The sequence below is a fragment of the Chlorocebus sabaeus genome, chromosome 1, assembly GCF_047675955.1.
Source record: "Chlorocebus sabaeus isolate Y175 chromosome 1, mChlSab1.0.hap1, whole genome shotgun sequence".
Classification (NCBI taxonomy): Eukaryota; Metazoa; Chordata; class Mammalia; order Primates; family Cercopithecidae; genus Chlorocebus; species Chlorocebus sabaeus.
Genome location: NC_132904.1, coordinates 43679574 through 43696608, shown reverse-complemented (window position 1 = coordinate 43696608; position 17035 = coordinate 43679574). Strand labels below are relative to the sequence as shown.

The window sequence follows — 17035 nt, the reverse complement described above, 5'->3', positions numbered from 1 at the left end:
CACTGAGGGAGTTAGATATACTAGTTCTAAAAATAGAAGGTCTCAATTATTTTCATTTCATCATGATGAGATGTTTTTGTAGATAAGAAAATGTACTTTGTTCCCACTGGGAAAGACAAGGATGAAATTTAAAGAGGTGACAGGGAGCACTTGGTGGTCAAAGTTTAGGTTTATGGGAGCCAGTCAAAACTATATTTAATTAATATATGCTTATTGTCTGTGTCCCGCTTCTTCCTATATCCCTTAGCACTAAAGTGGTCACTGACTCTGTTGGAGTAGTGCTGGTTTTATGGGGCATTTGGTTTGGCTTTCCAATATATTTTCAATCATGTGCATACAGACATGAACAGTAAATTGGATAAGGGTGGTAGAAGATTCCAAGTCTTTCTTCTCTTGGACCAAATGTGTTTAAATACCCAATCTGCAAGTTATAAGCAAAGGGTCCCTTGAACCCAACGTTTCAATCTTGTAACTTTTGGGCATCTTTCTCTTTGTTCCAATCGCATTGGCATATAAAAACTGGATTGTTTACCCAGAATATAATACTGCTATTTTTAAATGTACTTTTTTTTCCTGAATGACCTTTTCAGAAGTGCAAAAAGTCACAGAAGTTAAGGGCGCATGTTAGTGTGTCCAAATTTCTTTGCCAGTGATGTATATTTGTAAGTTACCATTCTTTGGGTGAAGGACTGGGGAGTTCAGATTGATGTGGGTTTCTGAGGACCACATAAGGTCAAATCTCATTTATCTGTCTTTTACATATTATAATTAATATTCCTAGGAAAGGAAGAGAGAGACTGCATAAACATAGTGTGCTAGGATTTCAATGTTTTAAAGGATCGAAACCTTTTTGGACCAATAAACAAACACTTTCTAAAAAGCTGTAAAGTTACAGGGCCTATCACTCTGTTCTTAATAGTAAATGCAGCTCTTAACTTCTTTTAACCCTATTAGAAGAAGCCAGTGAATATTCTCCTAGCCCAAGAGCACCACATTATGCAACTCAATAAACATTAATTAAGGCCCTGCTGTGTGGAAGACCTTGTTGAAATTCTATCAGAATACTTGTCTCTGCTCGGATTTCCTCACTGAGGAAGGAAGGCAAGAGCTGGCACTTGTCGAATGCCTTAATAGGACAGGTGCTCTGTCTGGTGGTTTATATATGGAACAAGTTGGAAAATGTATTATCTTAAGAACTGGCTCCAGAATTTACTTTTAGAAAGGCAACTACATTGTTTGGAATAAAAGGTAATGGTGTGGGTATCAGTGGGCACCCAAGTGCCCTTCTCCCTCCTACACAGAAAAGAGTAAATAATACCTCTGCAGGAAAAGTCTACATCAAACACACACACACACACACACACACACACACACACACACACACTTTTTGTTTTGTTGTGTGTGTGCCTAAGAGGGAACACAAAAGACAGAACAAAAGAGAGAAAGAAAGGAGGGGAGAGGAACCAGTCAGAGAGCAGAAGGCTGGGTGCTGTGGAAGACAGAGGGCTGGTGAAAACCACGCAATAGTAGGATAGCTGAAAGGATTTTTAAGAGAAGAAATATTTTATGTGAGGTTTTCTTATTGCTTTGCCATACAGTATGCTATGTGAGTTTTCCTCATTACCCTCAAACCTTCAATAAAGTCTTCCCACCCTGAATGCCTCATGAGAACTTCCCTCCCTCTCCTGTTAGAATGTAAGTTAACATGGTGGACAACAGAAAGGATACCAGTGCGGTTAGGATGTGGGGACCACAGAGGTAACCGTTATTGAGTAACCATTGTTAGAGTTCTTTCTGCTGCCCTCACCAACATACACTTACTAATACACACACACATCATTATCATCACTGCCTCCTCTCAGGAATTTCAGAAATCTTGATGGGGACTGTGGACTTTCATAGGTCATAAAATAGGTGAGGATTTTTTTTCTTTAAAAAGCCTTCTTTTGATCCCAGATTTCTTTCAACCTGCTGCCCTATTTTTCTGCTTTTCCTCACAACAAAACTTCTTAATTTGCCTGTGGTTATTGTCCTCACCTTACAATAATAAATACAATACAATAAATATTATAAATACAATAAATATTCAGCTCACATATGCTCCTCACCTCTCTCCAGTCAGACTTCCATACTCACCATTGTGCAGAGACTATATTTATCAAGGTCATATATGAGCTCTGTTTGCTAAATCCAGTGTTCTTATCTCAGCAGCATTTAGCAGGGCTGACCACACCTTGCTCTTTAATGCACACTTTTTTCTTGGCTTTTGTGCCATCCTCTTTCCTGGTTTCCCCTCTTTGTCACTTGTCACTCCTGCCCAGTGTCCCCAGCTATTCTTCTGCTGCTGACATCTGAAAGGTTAGAGTACCCACGGGTTCTGCCCTGGTCCCTTCCCCTGTTTACTTATAGGTTCTTTTTAGATGCCTTCATCAATCTTAGAACTTTAATATTATCTTTATGTCAACAATTCCTAAATTTATTGCTCCAGTTCCAGTCTTTTTCCTGAACTTCTGAATTATATATTCAACTTGACATATTCACATAGATGCTTAGTATGAATTTCATGCTTAATATGGATAAGACAGAACTTGATTTCTTTCCACTTCTGCAAACCTCCTTTTCTCCCAATTTCTCCCATTCCAGCAGAAGCACCATCTACCCAATTTTTCTAACCAAAAATTTAGAAATAACTCCTTCCTCTCCCCAGGGGTTACACTTGATCACCCCTCCACTTTCAAGCCATGCTTCTGTCTTGTTAATGCTACCCTTTACATCTTGTCCTAAGTCTGTCCACTTCTGTCTAAATCCGCTATTAACATCTTATCCCCTATTAACAGCCCTGGCCATCACATTTGACTTTCTGCTCCAGTCTTGTTCCACCATAACCCATTCTTCACATAGCAGACAGAGCAATTATTTTTTTTAAAAGAGAAGTCACACAACTGTACTTAAAACTTTGATCTAGTGTCTCATTACATGGAAATCAAATCCCTATTTCTTATTTCAACATATAACCCTATGTGGTTTTCCTTCTTTCCCTTCTGTCTTGTACCCTTTCTTTCCCTGTCCATTATGACATGGCCATTCTGACCTTTGTCTTTTTCTCCATGTAACAAGCTTTTTTTCTGTTTGTTAAGACCTTTGCATGAACTCTTGCCATTTTATGGAAGTCTTTTTTCTCTTCGTATTTGTGTGTTGAGCTCTCTTGTCATTTACCTCTTAGCCTAAGCCTCAGAGAGGCTTTCTATGGTCAATATAAATAGCCACTCTGTTTTTTCTGTCATACCACCTGATTTTAATTCTCTGAGTAATGCATATTATTATCTGGAATTCTCTTATTTATAAATCATTCTTTTATTTGTCTCTTTCCACTAGAACGTAAACTCTGAGAGCAGGGACCTTTTTCCTTTTGTTCTCTACTATACCTTGACTACTGAGAATATTACCTGGCAAAAAGCAGTGCTCAATAAATATTTGTTAAATGAAATAATGCATAAAGCTACTTGACTTTGGGCAAATTCTTCACTTTTGAAAACCTCATTTATAAAATATTGCTCACATCTGTCTTACCCACAGGTTATAGTGAACGTCAACTAATATATGTGAAAGTATTTATCATAGCACTTTTAACAGTAAGGATAGGATGTTCTGTAGGATGTTCTGTAGGATGTTCAGAACATTCTGTAGGATGCTCTAAATATAAGTGACTTAAGATAAATTTTATTTTTTGCTTATGCTCTTTGTCTATCCCTGATCAACAGAGATGTTCTGCATATCATACTCACTTTGGGATGCCAGCTGTTGGAATGGTCACTGTGGTGAACATTTCCAGTCACCAAGACAAGGAAAAGAGATCCTGCAGGCCCTCCATCAGCCATTAAATGTTCTGACCAAGAAGTGACACAAATCATGTCTACTTACAACTCATTGATTAGAACTAGTCACTAGTTCCATCCAACCACAAAGGAATGAGAAAATACTGTCCTACCTCATGCCTGGAATGGTAGAGAACCAGAAATATTTGGCAAATGGTACCCATGCCTACTATAGTGAGTGATACTAACAGATTGCCAACAAATATAGTTTATTTTGACATGAGTAGCTGCTGATTAGGATAACCTTTTTTCAACAGCAGTTCATAAGCTATGTAGGTATTCTCCAAAAGTATGGGCACATTGTATTAAGTGCTATGATAGAAATGCAAGCAAAATACATTGAAAAATGGCTCTTGATTGCCAAGATGAAGTGTTTGAAATGTTTTCTTAAAGCCATGGGGGACTGTGGGAATTGACTGAGGCATACTAGCATGCAATGGCTATATTATGTTAGGGATTTACAATGAGAAGTATGGATGGGAGATAGGAGAGAGGAGAGCCTCTAGGCCAGATTCAAGGACCTTCATTAGACACTAGACACTTCATAGTAAGCTCGAGTCTTTGGAATGCTGACATTCACTTTGTGTCGTGAAAATAAGCCTGTTAGACCAAATGGGCTCTGTACTCTCCAAGATATATTATGTCCCCACCCATAATCTCTGCCATTTTTTATTGGCAGAGAAGACTTCTTTCCCTAAGTGGTCATTTGCCTGTGGAGTAGATGAGGTGTATGATAGATATCTGCCACCATAAAATGTCTGTTCAGATGTTTCATTGCCAGATGATAATTTACCTGGAGAAATTGACAGGCCTAAAGGCATTCCTTTATTTGACTCGGGATCCTGATATAGCATTTCCATTATTGACATTCTTTATTTCCAAAGACCATTCTAGTCTCTTCTCAATTCAATCATTACCTGCTGACACTGTTCAGTTGGTTTTATAACCATGTCAAGGTCATATTTTTTCCTTTCTTTTGCTGTTTTATATCATTTAGCTATGCTACTTACTTTTTAGAAATCGGTAGTCATACTGAAAAATTCTATTAAACCAAAAATAGGGAGGCTAAACTTAAAGAAGATATATCAGCTTTGGTGATTCATTGATTTATTGGATGATTAATTAATTAATTATTTAACTATGTATGAAATATTCAGTTAGTATCTGTCACAAGTATTATAAAAGATAGCCACCAAGATTATTAAAAAATAATGTCTGACCAAGGGAGTTCATGGTTCGTTAATTAGGCAGTGTCTTCAAATGAAAAAACTCAAATGTTCATTCACGATCAAAATATCGTTTGCCAAATCAATCCCTCTTTGAAATCTTAGTAGTTTAGTTCAGTATTAGATGTTTAACCCTGTGGTAGTTATTACTACTTGACAAGTTTTAAAGAAGGAAAACCAAAATAGTCTTTCCCAATTCTGTGCTGACAGCCATGGTCCTTTCAGAAGTCCATACCTGAGACAGTGGATGCTAAGCATGACGGAGGAGAAAGGCAATACATTACACAGAACAGGAAATTTTAGCTCTTACCCAACTTTTTTCTTACTAAAAGTTGAAAAAAAAAAAAAAAAGGATTATATGTATGGGATAATAAAGCTCCAAGAGTTCAACATTGAGAATAATTATCTAGAGCTTAAAAGTGTGCTGTAACATAATCATTACCTGCCTGGGGACTGGGGTTTTGCTGACATGACTATGTGTTATATATGGAGCTCTGTACTTTTTTTATAGGAAAGTCTCCCTTGGCCTTTGGAAGGGTGAAATCTAAAACATTTGGCCTCTGACACTTGGGGGAGTTTTTGGCCTTGGAATTTTTGTGCGAATTGAAATTGCTTTGTCTCTTGTAAGAGATCCCTGAGTTGCTCTTGCTCTTCTATGAATTTTGAAACTGAAGGAGTTCCCTGAAATGGAGGTATTACAGGGAGGAGGGGTTTTTCTCTCCCCTATATGCTTTTGGGTTTTGGAATAGTCAACCCGCTTGATTTATTGGCCTCTGACTTTCATTTATCCCCAACTAAACTCCCCATGTTTTTGGCTGTTTGATAAGACATTATCGTCAGATACGCAGGCAGTTTTAAAGGAGGATATTTGTGATTTACAACAATAGCATGCAGCGATAAGACAGATACTTGACAGTAATGGGTAAGCATTCATTTTTATGCCAAAAGCTTCCCATGAAGGTAAGAAATAAAGGGAACAAGTGAGATAACAAATATCCCATGTGATCTCTATTACCTTGCTAAAAGGATTTTTATTTTCTTGATATTGGCATGGAAGAAACCTTAAAGGAAGTTTATGTTTGAAATGTCAGAGAAAACTTAAGACTTAGATATAATAGCCTATTAATTTAATGGTTTGAATTAAGTACACTATAATGAAAAGAGGTTAGACAACAGTTTAAATGCCTTAAAAGTAATAGTTAGTTGTTAGGAATGTCAGGCTAGGTCTCTGGAATATGCTTTACTCCCATGATGAACTATACTAATATTTTTGATGAAATTTTATTATTATTTTGATCAATTATATTGATGAAATAGAGAATATTTTAAAATGTGATATATCTGATATTTTCGCATTTAGCAGAGCCACATGAAATGGAACTAAATCAGAACGTTCTCCAACCTGATTGAGCAAAATGGTAAATTTTCCACTGAGCATCATTATCTTTCAAGCCTATACCATGTACTTGTGTCAGAATGCTTGTCCTTGTTTACCATTGGTTGTCTGGCAGCATTAAGGGACAAGTTACAGGACAATTGCTTGGCTTTCAGTCTCAGAAGAGGTGATACATTTATAAGAATGAACAGGTCGCAGGCCTCTAGATTATTTTACTTTAGTAAAAATATGCTATATGAAATGCTTTATAGAATGAAAGCTACTTTTTGCTTGTTAAAGATAACTAGAAACTATTTATTGATATATTGAACAAGAAAAGTCAAAATAAAGCATGTATTGCTACTTTTGCATATTTCAAAAGCAACCTAGAAGGTCTGATGATAGTTATTCATCTATTGTTTTGATTTGTATGGCTGGAATTTCTCTCTTTTTTTCTTCCTTTCATTTAAATAGATAATTGGCTCTGTTACGTTCCTTCCCTGCGCCCTCAGAGGAGGAATGCTACTGTACCAAAAGCAGGATTCCAAAATCCTAATTCTTTAGGGCAGAGATTCTCAATTCTCACCTCAGGGTAGAATCACTTGGAATCCGGGATCTATCCCTAGATATTTTGATTTTGGCCTGGTCTGGGGTTGGGACCCAGCTTTGGTGGGCTTGTTTAAAAGTAATTCTGATGTCCATTCAAAGTCAAGAGCCACTGCTTTAGCATAGAACAGAAGAACCGAGAGGGTTGGAGTATGGAGAGAATATCAGAGGGAAATGGGAAGGGAGATGAATTGCCTACTGTATTTTGTAAACGAGAAAAAAGATTCCGTTGAACTGGTGGTGAGAAATGTGGAGTTCAGGAAGTCATGAAGCAGGGACTTGGATGGTTCCTGGAAGAAGGGTCCTGCTTCTAAAGCTGCACTTCCGAGATGTATAAGTCACTGGATAGACAATGGCTGTGAGGTATCTCTGTAGATGGGGCCTCATGGGTAGATGCTGAATCTTTAACTATGACATTGCTGCTGCAGTGCCTGAAAGAGCCCTAAAGTCAAATGGAGCATATCCATGGTGACCTTTGTGTTCCATGGGCTGAGGACTAGGCTGCTGCTTCTGGGCCAATGCCTTGGTTATTGGAGGTCCTCTAGAGTCATGATAGAGCCTAATAGAAGTGGAGAACACTTAAAATGACTGAGACATTTCATTGACCCCACTATCTCAGAAGAATAGGAGCTTACAACCATTTAAGTTGAATTGAAGAAATTATAGAAACTTTCATCACTTATACAAACACTTTTGTGACTGGACTTCTCTACCTATCACATATATAAAAAATGAAAGCAATAAAAGAACAAAACAGAAAAAAATTAAGAGGTCCCTCTAAAGAGGGACTGTAGTTTAAAAATTCATAGAAAGTTTGTTTTTCCAGACCAATTTTAGTTTTCTTTTTTTTTGAGACAGAGTCTTGCTCTGTTGCCCAGGCTGGAGTGCAGTGGCTGGATCTCAGCTCACTGCAAGCTCGCCATTCTCCTGCCTCAGCCTCCTGAGTAGCTGGGACTACAGACGCCCGCCACCACGCCTGGCTAGTTTTTTTCATATTTTTTTTTAGTAGTGACGGTGTTTCACCATATTAGCCAGGATGGTCTCGATCTCCTGACCTTGTGATCCGCCTGTCTCGGCCTCCCAAAATGCTGGGATTACAGGCTTGAGCCACCGTGCCCAGCCCAATTTTTGTTTTCTATATGTGGTACTGGAAAAGCCAAAGACCATATATTTATTTCATTTAGTGATAGTAGTGTTAAAATAATGTTAGGGTTTATTAAATCCCGCACATATATCTTAGGGAGACTATCAAAGCTCATTTACCTTGAAATTTCATGATGAAAATAAGTCTGAAAGACATGTCCAGTGTTTGATTGTTTTGTTGGGTTTAAGTGGGAGTTCCTTTTTATTCCTGCATGTGTTATAAAGGACCTGAACCACTTTGGCTGTTGCAGAACAACCAGGATCAATGATGGAGCTTGCCCCTAGGGTGTTTGTGAACAAACCTATTAAGTACTATGTTGCCTTTGACCCAAATTCATCATAAAAGCCTTGTTAATATTTCTGTACACTCTATTGTTAGATTTATGCATTCAGAATCACAATAAGGCTTTCTCATAAAGAAGGAGTTTGATTAAGGATGCTTTAGCGCTTACAAAATTGTTGAGGTTGGTCTTGCAGCTTCACTCTATCCATATTCGGGTCATACAATGAATGGACATTTCTCTTTAACAACCAGAGTTTTATCTTATATTATTTATTTCTATCTTAAAGACATGGTACATGCATATCTGTCTGTCTGTCTGTCTATCCATCTATGTATGTATGTATGTATCTATCTATCTATCTATCTATCTGTCTATCTATCTATCTAATCTATCTGCTGTCATTATTTCCATAGTTTTTAGAAGTGTAATGAAGTGTCTTAAGATTTTGTTTTCTTTTGCTAAGATAATTGAGAATATATACTAACTATTCTTTGGCCAAAATGAAAGCTATAAATTCTCATGGTTAAAGTCTAGTATATAAATTCAACTGGTTGCAAGCTTTGTGTATGTCACTTATTTGCTTTGTGAATCAGAAAGCCATTTAAATTCTCTGCTTCTTCATCAGTATTCACTGTACCTCCTCACAGAGTTGTTAAAGGATAAAGTGACACGGTGTATGTATATCAGTTTGAGTGAGTTTAGCTGAAAGAATGAAAAAAAAAAAAAAAAACCAGAATAACATCAAATGACTCAACTGGCTTAAATGACAAATTCTTATGTAACGCAATGACTGTGGGTACAGTTTTTTTTTCAGAATTAGTTAATTCAACTGCTCCATGAAATCCTCAGAGAAACAGATTCTTTCTAACTTTTTACTTGGTTATTTTCAGCATGATAGTTTTGGAACTTGATCTAGCTCCCCTCAAGGTCTCAAAATGGTGAAGTTACTCGAAGCATTAAATCCTGACTTAACCATGTCCCAAAGTCAGAAGGGGAAAGAGATTTCCCTTTTCACAGCCCCTTTTTAAAAATAAGAATAACTTTATTAAAAACCTCACCCCAACAGATTTGTTTTCATGTCTCTTTAACAAAAATAGTTTGACCTACCTATTCCTAAAATATACCTTAGAAAGATAAATAAAATCAAGATTTATTGCCTGAGGCTTGGGCAGATCCCAGCTTCTTTTGTAGTACGTGGATAACTTACATCTAAACAAAATGTGGGTTCCTTTGTCAAGGAAGATGTGTGTGCCTGTGTGTGTGTGTGTGTGTGTGTGTGTATAGATCCACAATTGTTAGAGTATATTAACAGCTTTGAAAACATGTTTCAAGCTTAGGATTTATCAAAAGAAATGCAAATTAAAATGAAAATTCGATAGCAGTTATACTAAATTTATGTATGTGACTATCTGTGTGTAGATGTATAGATACACATATATAGATAGACATATATGTCAATCACCCTTTTCTGGAGATGGTTCGGGAAATCGGCACTATCATACATCACTGATGGGAATGTAAATTGATACAGGCATTCCTGAGGTTAATTTGACAGCGTGTATCCAAAGGCCTAGAAATGTTTGTTTATAGTAACTTATCCTAAGAAAACAATCAGTCACTATTATTTATGTAAGAAAACTTTCATTGTGGCCATTTATTCCATTTATTATTTGTAAGAAAAAAACTGGAAGCAGCCTAAATATGAACTAATGAAAATTCGATTAAATAAATGACAATCTATCCATATAGTGGAATATAATGCATATTAAAATAATGTTTAAAAGAATATGTGTCAATGGAAAAGTCTCATCATATCACATGATTTAAGCAAGTATGTGTTTTATTTTCCAATTCAAATAATAAATAAAAAATATGTATGAATACATATGCACATACACATGCAAGCACAGATACATAGAAACACAGACAGGAAATATCCTCACACCCCTTCCCAAATAAACAGGGAACAGAAGGTATCTCTGAGTGAATGATTAAATACGATACTTTTTCTTTATACTCTATATATTTTCTGAATTTTCTGTAGAAAGAAATATAAGGCAGTGACTCTATATACATATTATTATGAAAAAAGTGTTATTAAAGTATTAGAAAGCAGAAAATGCTAGACAAAGGTGATATTGAGTTTTTTTTTCCCCCCAAAGTCTCCTAAGTGTTACCTCACTAAATTAAAAAATATATATATTTATGACCTGGTAGGGATAATGTCTTTCATCTTTTGTGACATAGATTATAGTTCTGAACTAAAGTGATTAAAAGCAATGGCTTTGCTTCATGTTCCTGGAGAATCTTCATGGCCAATATGGCAGCTGGAGGCCACTTGCAATTACGGTGCTGTCTTAATTCAGTCTGCTGTAATGAAATACCTGACACTGGGTGGTTTATAAACAATAGGAATTTCTTTCTTACAGTTCTGGAGGCTAAGAATTTCAAGATCAAGGTGCCTGCAGATTAGGTGTCTGGTGAGGGCAGATGTTTTTTTCTTTGTTTTTTTTTGAGATGGATTTCACTTTTGATGCCCAGGCTGGAGTGCGATGGTGCGATCTCGGCTCATCGCAATCTCCACCTTCCGGATTCAGATGATTCTCCTGCCTCAGCCTCCCGAGTAGCTGGGATTACAGGCATGCACCACCACACCCAGATAATTTTGTATTTTTAGTAGAGACGGGATTTCTCCATGTTGATCAGGTTGGTCTCGAACTCCCAAGGTGGGATTACAGGCGTGAGCTACTGTGCCTGGCCAGATGATGTTTTCTTACTGTGTGCTCACATGATGAAAGGAGTGAGAGATCTCCCTGTGGTCTCCTTTATAAGGGCACTAATAACCTAATCACGCCCAAGGCCCCACTTCCTAATACCATCACCTAATCCTAACCAGGTTAGGATTTTAACATGAGTTTTGGGGGAATGAAAACATTCAGACAGATTTCAGATGCTGTTTTCTTCCTGGCAGCTGATCTGATAGTGGGGTCCTACCACACTATCTCTCATAAGCTTTTTATGAAGGGTTTTCAGAAACAAGGCAGTTGGTCCAGATTTTTCTGGATTAGGGCCAAGACAAAGAGAGATACTGAGGGGAGCCTGAAAAGATCCAGTATTTCCATAGGAAAGCAACCACTGAATGAGAGAATCAGGGAACATACATTCCAGTCTTCCCCCTACCACCAGCTCTCTGAATGTCATCATGTCAACATTTTTCTTGGACTTTGAAAGATTAAGGTTTAACTAGCTCAATGGTTTTCAGTCAGAATAACTTGGATTCTAAATAATGTTTCTTTTGAAGAGAGTTCAGCTTCTTAAAAAAAAAAAAGGATTATTTTACAAACTATTACCTTTCTAATTCTATGATTCTGTAAGATATGGTTTCTGACCTCTAGGAGATTATGGTCTCTTTGGGAGACATAAAATTTACATTTAAGTAGAATAATTTTATCAGGCATATAACTGAGTTCTAAATTGTGAGTTACAGGCATTAAATGCCATGGGAAAGAGCATTGGTACTAGGAGAAAGGACATTTATTACTAACTGCTAGAGAGGAAATGTTTTCTACCCTTCCACGAGTGTCTGAAAGGGTTTGAATTTGATGTTAGGCGGGAGTGCATTGAGAAGTAATTGGGTGCCTGGTGCTTGAGAAATAGATCCATCTCCATTTTTATTGATCTACAATGTGAACTGGAGGTTACCTGTGAAGAAATGGGAAGAACACAGGGCTCTGAATCAGCCAGGCCTGGGTTTCTGCCCCAAGTAGGGCATTTATTCATAGGACCAACTCAAATCATCTTCAGGGAAATGGACACATCTTCTTTCTAGAATCTTACAAGGAGTGAATGAGAGAATATTTGTAAAGTGCTTGGAAGAGAGCTCAGCACAGAGTAAATACTCAATAACTGTTAGCCATTACTACCTTTACACATGAGGAATCTATGTTGAGGTGCGGGAGGTTAAGGAACTTGTCTACCGCTGTAGGCTAGATGGTGGTGAGGCAGAGACAGGAAAACCGACATTGTAACTCCATAGGCTTGAAGACAGGATAGGATAGCAGGCCGTGTAACTCCAGAAGTTCAAATATAAACTCCATCAGAGCTCTTTTGAAAATGCCTTTAAAACGTGAATGCGGATGAGATCAGGTGCATTCAGACCAAAATCTCAGAAGTCACCAATGAAGAACTTACTCACGTAAGCAAGCACCAACTGTTCTCCAAAAACCTATTGAAATAAAAAATAAATAAATAAATAAATAAATAAATAAATAAAAATGCTAATGCAATGTGTTCAGCAAGCAATAGCCATTTTTAGAAAGAAATAGCTTGGGACTTGTGACCAAGTGAATCCGTATTTAAGCCATAGCTCTGCCTCTTACAAGCTTTGGAGTCTTGGGCAGATTCTTTAAGTGCTGCATGCCTCAGTTTATAACACCGAGAAAGATGATTGGGTTTTAAGATTTGATCATGTGAAAGAAAACCCAACCCAATGACTGAGTCCTAGGTGGTACTCAATATTGAAGCCCTAAGACCTGTTCACCATATTCCCTTCTTCTCCCTCTCCTTAACAAGTAGCTCCTAAAGCACTTAAAAGGACACCAGGGCACCTTAAGATACATTTGGAAGGCTGCTTGGCTTGAGAAGTCCAGGCTATGTAGACAGTGTTCAGGTTCTCTGGGAAGATGAGCTTGGAGTCAGATGCTTTCAGCTCATGAGTTAAGAAGGAGATGATGTAGTGTAAAGTGGACTTCAAAACAGTTTATAACTAGCAAGGAATACATTCCTTTAATTCAAGAGAAACATCACCTTCCTGGAGTCATTAGTTCGTGAGTTGCTGTAGAACAGAGCTTTGGAATGTGCTCTGTTAGCTCCCTTTAAAAATTTAACTTTGTTCCCTGAGAAGGGAAGCCCCTTAAACTGCAAACACTTTTTGGCATTTATCAGCTCTGCTGGCTGGCATCTAGTTAGTCCTTAAGGGTGGTCATAGGACAAATTGTTTTCAAAGAAGCCTGGTCTAGGTTGGACACCAGGATGGAGTCTTTGGCACTAGGAAATTTCCTTAGAGGGAATTTGCAACACACAGAGAGACATGTAAAGAAAATAGCAAGTTTAATAAAATTATAAAAAGAGTTTTTCTAGTTATAAAAATAGTATATTAATACTATAGTAACATTAAGAAATTTAGAAGAATAAGAAGAAAATAGGCTGGGCGTGGTGGCTCACACTTGTAATCTTAGCACTTTGGGAGGCCTAAGTGGGAGAATCCTTGAGGCTAGGAGTTCAAAACCAGCCTGGTCAACATAGCAGCAATCTGTCTTTACAAAAGAAAATTTTTTTAAAATTACCAGGTGTAATTAGCCAGGCATTATGACGTGGGCCTGTAGTCCCAGCTACTCAGGACGCTGAGGAAGAGGATCGCTTGAGCCCAGTAGTTCAAGGATTCAGTGAGCTATGATCCGAGAAGAAGTGGAAGAAGAGGAACAGGAGGAGGAGGAGGAGGGGAAGGAGGGGGAGGAGGAGGAAAATGACGACAGCCTCTATTAACATTTTGCATTTCGGAGTATTTATCTTATGTCTGTTTTCAATGCCTGCATTTGTAGTCTACATAGTGGAAATCACACTGTCACTAATGGTCAATATTCCGTTTTTTCTTTTTATTTCATAAGCATTGCCCAAATTAATAAGGTTATTTGAAAAATATACTTGTTTATGGTTGAAAATATTCTCTCATATGTGCATATCATCATAGCTTTTACTGCATTAGAGAAGTATTAACATCCAGTTGCCTCTCTGTCTTCATTTATTTTTAACAGATGCATGCATTTTTTTTTCTTTCTCTATTACGATGATGATCATTGTTTTTCCTCAGTTTGGACAAAGAGTGAGTCACAGAACAAAACTCAACCAGCCCAATGCAGGGACTGTGCATGCTTAGGGACTCATGGAGGGGAGCATCTTAGTTTGTCTGATGTTTTTTATTTAGGGACATTTTAGGGAAAAATAGGAGGTTACAGAGCTCTGTAATCTTAATAAATATCATGATGTTTTAAGGACCCCACATAATTATTTTACAGAAAAGCACATGGTACCTAGACAGTGGTGCTCTAAAGTGAGTCTTTGCCTCATTTATGAGATGTGGCTTTCATATTTATATTTTCTTATTGAATTATTTGTCCTTTAAAATTTGAAGAGTATTCCCTAGATGAACTAGCATTTTTTTCCCCCTTTTGGCATTTATTTTCCCATTCTGGTTGATAAGCAGACGTAGGGAAATTATTAAAGTATCAGGAGTTTCAAATAGCTGGGATGTTAGAAGCATATGAGGCATCAGAAATATCTTCAAATTAAAGCCATTTGATTTTGAATTTTGATGAAGTGTTGAAGAAATGTGCCTGGAGAAATCTAACTTGTGAATTATCCAAAAACTTCAGTATTTTTTCTCATTAGGAGAGCTATGTCCCCCTCAAGCAGATCGTCCATTTAATTGGTTATAATAAAAATGTGGCATTGATCAGAAGAGGCAGACCTTATCCCTTACTATCAGTGTGAGAGGGGGATGAGGGAACAATTATTGTCCCAGCCAGGGGAGTGTGATAGTAAATGACTGTTACATCATTTACCTAGGCTGAGTGGTATGCAGTACAGGGGAGGGAATCAAGTCAAGATTTACCCTGTAATGCTTTTCTTGGCCTCAAGCAAACTGTTTATTTTTAGGACAGGTTGGAACAGCTCACAGCTTTGGAGCCAAGCCCAGGAGGGATACCAGAGAGTAGTGCCCTCTATCTAGTTTTAGGATTTAGAAAACTGACAGGTTACAAGGTAGCACTCACATGTTGTCATGCTTACCTCTCAAACCAGCTGGAGTTCTGAATGTATGCAACTTCTACTTGGACAAGATTTATTTTATTTCAACTTTTCTTCTAGCTCTCTTTTCCTCTTGACTCTACTCTTTGGTGCATTATTACAGATTTTCTCCTTGAATCTTGTTTTCTTTACCTTTTACATTTGTTTCATTAGTGTGGGTATGTGGTGTGTGGTTATTTATGGCTGAATCTAATAATGGTCTAAATGAGAGACTTAATGCCATAAAGCAGAAAATAACAGGTATTGGTGAGGATGTGGAGGAATTGGAACCCTTGTGCACTGTTGACGAGTATGTAGACATGGCGTAGCCGCCATGGAAAATAGTTTGGTGGTTCATCAAAAAATTAAAAATAGAAAAAAATCAAAAATAGAATTATATGATCTGGCAATTCCACTTACGGGTATATACCCAAGAGAATTGAAAGTAGGGACTTGAAGAGATATTTGCACACTCATATTCATGGCAGTATTATTCACAATAAAGTGTGGAAGTAACTCAAGTATCCATCAATGAATGAATGGATATGCAAAATGTGATACAGACATATAATGGAATATTATTCAGTTTTAAAAAGGTAGGAAATTCTGACACATGCTATAATGTGGATGAGACCAGAGAACATTATCCTAAGTAAAGTAAGCCAGTCACAAATGACAAATACTGTATAATTGCACTTATATGAAGTACCTGGAGTAATCAAATTCATAGACAAAATGTAGAATGGTGGTTGCCACAGGCTGGAGCGATGAGGGCATGGAAAATTATTGTTCATGGGTATAGAGTTTTAGTTTTACAAGATGAAAAGAGTTTTGGAGATGGATGGTGGTGGTGGTGGTTGTACAATATAAATGTGCTTAATACCACTGAATTGTGCACTGAAAAATGGTTAAGATGGTAACCATCATGTTATGTTTATATTATGTATATTTTACTTCAACTAAAATGTTGGAAAGAAAATGCCACCAGGGGGAAGATCTCTTCCCATTAGTAAGTTATGTAAATGCAGTAGATCTAATTTCTTTTTTCTTTTCTTTTCTTTTTTTTTGAGACAGAGTTTTGCTGTGTCGCCCAGGCTGGAGTGCAGTGGTGCGATCTTGGCTCACTGCAAGCTCTGCCTCCCAGGTTTATGCCATTCTCCTGCCTCAGCCTCTCAAGTAGCTGGGACTACAGGTGCCCACCACCATACCTGGCTAATTTTTTGTATTTTTAGTAGAGACACGGTTTCACCATGTTAGCCAGGATGGCCTCATCTCGATCTCCTGACCTTGTGATCCACCCACCGCGGGCTCCCAAAGTGCTGGGATTACAGGCGTGAGCCACCGCACCCAGCCCTAATTTCCTTACTACCATAGGTATGTGAAAGGATCCACAGAGGAGAGTTTTTCAGATAATGTCAAGCATCCACCTTTTTATTTTATTTTAATATTATTTTTAAGTTTATGGAATAAAATTTCAAATAGTCATCTGCTCAGTGATTTAGGATTAGATAAGGAGGCTTGTTAAATCAGTAAACTCCAATCAGCCTTTCTCTATCCTGTGAGTATCTCTAGTACTCTCTTGTGGAATAAAGTACATGGGTTTTACAGCCTCAGAGACTCCTTTCACAGATTCTGGGTCATGGCTGTCTTCCTTAGAGATGAGGATGATAGAAGTCTGGCTAC

The 17035-nt window shown here is 37.6% G+C and overlaps 1 protein-coding gene across 2 annotated transcripts in view; it reads left to right on the top strand.

Annotated features, from left to right (window-relative positions):
* Positions 1 to 17035, top strand: part of NELL1 (neural EGFL like 1) — a 936950-nt gene that overhangs the window by 468793 nt on the left and 451122 nt on the right. The window lies entirely within an intron of this gene.